Source organism: Colobus angolensis, unplaced genomic scaffold (genome assembly GCF_000951035.1).
Source record: "Colobus angolensis palliatus isolate OR3802 unplaced genomic scaffold, Cang.pa_1.0 Scaffold57, whole genome shotgun sequence".
In the NCBI taxonomy this organism is placed as follows: domain Eukaryota; kingdom Metazoa; phylum Chordata; class Mammalia; order Primates; family Cercopithecidae; genus Colobus; species Colobus angolensis.
In genome coordinates this window covers 4,861,996-4,866,041 of record NW_012119265.1, presented here as the reverse complement: position 1 = coordinate 4,866,041, position 4,046 = coordinate 4,861,996, and positions in this window count along the sequence as shown.

The following is a 4,046-nucleotide window of genomic DNA, read 5'->3' as shown; positions in this document are numbered from 1 at the left end:
CCTCAAAATACTCTCTTATTTAGAATAACCTATGGGTTAGGTGCATTTACTTTATTTCTTATAATAAGATATTTATATACATACTGAATATTTATATACATACAGAAAACTGAATAATGCTGACCATGATTTCTGTAGCATGACATGTAACATGATTGGATACTGGGCTAAAAGCATCATAATTATGCTTTAATCAGAGATACATAGACTCAGTCACTTATTTTCTCTCCATTAACTTTGATATATTCAACAAAGTTATAAAATCATAAGAATAGTCGACACTTAGTTCTTTTAGGTGATAGGCATTACTTTAAATGTGTTAAAGAGAGGAAGGTATAAACATATCAGTCTCCTGACTGCCTATCTTCTGTTGGTCTGTTGAGCACTATACAGCAAATCCACAGTCCTGAATTAGCAAATGACTTCTACACTTGCACATGTGAGCTGTGCCCACTTGCGTGACTGCCCGAATGCTTCCCAGTAGGCGCCCCATGGATACTGCTCTGTGATATTAATGGGATGTTTCTACCAGTTCCTACTTATTAGTACTACAGGAAAGAATTTTTTTTTTGAGATAAGGAAACATAGGCAAGAGTTAGCTGTGCTTTGGAAACATTTATATAACAAATAACCTAAGTGTCCATCCGCAGCCTCCTAGCCTCTGTACCAGTGTTCCAAATTCCAGCTCTAATCCTACAGAATTCCCACTGATCTCCTTTGATGAGCTATTGTGGAAATTCTTTCTGCAGCTGTTGAGGAGGACAATCAGAGTCAGAGAAAAGATGGCACTGAGCTACTGCATATCCAATACATAATATCAACAATCACTGAGAATAAGTAGAATAGGAAAAATCTGAAATCTACTGATAATCTCTAACCTTGAGTATTGATTAGGTTTTAATAAACCTCACAATCCAATAGGACCATGGATTGGACCAGTAATCAGCAATATTTATAAATTTAAATTTATTCTCCATTTATTTCCCTTGCCTATTCTTGTTGAGGAACAATACGGGGAAAAGGCCAAAGAGTATTTGGGGGATGGGAGGAGCAGTAAATACCACTGAGTTTTATAAAACTGTATGATGTATCTATTTATATGATGTGAAATATACTGGCATCATGCAGGAAACACTGCTTTTATTTTTTATTTGTTTATTTTTTGAGATGGAGTCTCACTCTGTTGCCAGGCTGCAGTGCAGTGGTGTGATCTCAGCTCACTGCAACCTCCACCTCCCAGGTTCAAGTGATTCTCCTGCCTTAGCCTCCCAAGTAGCTGGGATTACAGGCATGCACCGCCACACCCAGCTAAATTTTTGTGCTTTTAGTAGAGATGGGGTTTCACCATATTAGCCAGGATGATCTCGATCTCTTGACCTTGTGATCTGCACACCTCAGCCTCCCAAAGTGCTGGGATTACAGGTGTGAGCCACCACGCCCAGCTGAAACACTGCTTTTTTTGTGTGTTTTTAAAATTGTGGTAAAATATACATAACATAAAATTTACCATTTTAGCCATTAGGTGTACAGTTCGATATACAACATCATTTTTAATGATGTGCAACCATTAGCACCAACCATCTCTAGAACTCTTTCATCGTCCTAAACAAAAACTCTGTACCCATTAAACAGTAACTCTTTATTTCCCCTTCTCTCAGTCCCTGACCACTATTTTTCTTTCTGCCACTGTGAATTTGTGTATTACAGGTACCTCAGAGAATCATAAAATATATGTCTTGCGGTGTCTGGCTTATCTCACTTAGCTTAATGTTTGCAAAGTTCAACACTGCCTTTTTGTTTTTTTTAAACAAAATTACTTTCAATACTTTATTTTTGAGTCTTGTAGAAAGAACAACTTAATAGTATCTTGTGATATGATTTAATACACCTCAAACTCAAAATCCCCAGTTTTGCCTTACAAAACAACTGGCAGTTGGACTCCAATTACTTTATTTTTTTAAGTTAGCTATTGGCTCTGTAAAATATGAATGGGAAAAAAAGCAGTAATAATCTTCACCAAGTGATTCATCTCAGCTGAGTATGACTTGCAATTCAATAATGAAATGAAATCTGCCCCTTGTACCTAGACTGAAAAAGACCAACAATATGTTCTGTTCATTGCTCCTTCCTGTGAGCCATGGAGAGACAGGACCATGACTGATGCCACTTGTTAGAGGATAATGAAATGCAATTGGTGTCCAGCAGACCTAGCAGAAATACTCCTAGGCACAAGAAAAATATGCCCAGATGGTATTCTCCATTTTTCAAACTAAAACAGCTAACTGCCTCTACACTTTGTGCCCAGAATGCTGCCTGTTTTAGATAGAGGTTCAAGCACTGAGTTCTGTGTTCAATGAACCAGGGTACATACTAACCAGCCAATCAGAGCTGCTTTCATCCCAGCTCTGCCTTCATGACACAATGCCTTAGATACTAATGAGGGAGAGGGGAATGAATGAACCAGAAATATATAATGAGAAAATAAAGTCGAATATGATTACAGTGACCCCCAACCTAGTTTCTCTTAGCTGTACTCCAATTACATTCAGTAGCTCCCAGGTGTACAGCAAAAACTGTAACAAAATAGTAAATTCTTCTTTAGGATAAGACTCTCATAAGCCTCTCCAGTTGTATCCAAACTCACGCCATCAAGTGAAAGCCTCAAATTGTGCGATATTTAAAACACAAATACACATGCAAGACCAAAATGAGATACAGTGAAAAGCATAAATTAGCAGCAGCTGCAGCCCAATTAAGCAAAGATTTCCACGAGGGAAAGCTTACTTGTAATTTACCTAAACAAAGCCTTTCTTTTTGTTGAGATTTGCTGCTTATTATTTTTTCTTATTAAAATGACTACAAAGAGTAACCAAGAGCATCGTTATCACATCAGGAAAAAAATTCTTCCAATCTAAAGAATTTTTTGAAAAGATATTTTTATTTGCATATTTGTGTTTGTAACATTTAAAAAAATTGACAATTTTTAAAAATCAAAGATACACATGCACAGTTAAATGTGTCAAAGCTCATGATAAAACACAGTAATTTCAAGCTCAATTTAGTCATTTCACAATGTATACAATATCTCAAAACAACATTGTTGTATGCAATAAATACATATAATTTATTTGTAAATTAAAAAATAAATTTAAAAAACCCAAGTAATTTCTAGCTACATTCCTCTTCACCTTCTCAGAGGCCACAAATTTCAAATCTTTTAGCTATTTCTTCTGGTATCTCTGTGTTTCTGGAGAATATGCTTCTACTGTGATTTCATGATTGATGCATTTTTACTGTATCTGTTGACTTCCTATGATAAAGATTTACTACTACCAATCTCCCTTTCCTCCACAATTCCAAATATAATTACAGCTATGGGAGGGGGTGGGTGAGGATGAAGACAGTATGTGGTCTTGCTCTACCACATAATGTGAAGTTCATGCATGTATACAATATAAACATATATTATTATGTGTAATATAAAATAATATATAAATATATTACTATATATAATTTATATTTTATATACATTAAAAGAGTGTTTTATTATAAATATATAATATAAAGTATTATTTTATTCCTCATGTATATATGTATTTAGTTGAACGGGATAATCCTGGTACCTATTTTATTTAATTAATTTATTTTGTGTGTGTGCATTCTTTTTAAATTATACTTTAAGTTCTAGGGTACATGTGCATAATGTGCAGGTTTGTTACATATGTATACATGTGCCATGTTGGTGTGCTGCACCCATTAACTCATCATTTACATTAGGTATATCTCCTAATGCTATCCCTCCTCCCACCCCACGACAGGCTCCGGTGTGTGACGTTCCCTACCCTGTGTCCAAGTGTTCTCATTGTTCAATTCCCACCTATGAGTGAGAACATGCAGTGTTTGGTTTTCTGTTCTTGCGACAGTTTGCTCAGAATGATAGTTTCCAGCTTCATCATGTCCCTACAAAGGACATGAACTCATCCTTTTTTATGGCTGCATAGTATTCCATGGTGTATATGTGCCACATTTTCTTATTGTAGTCTATC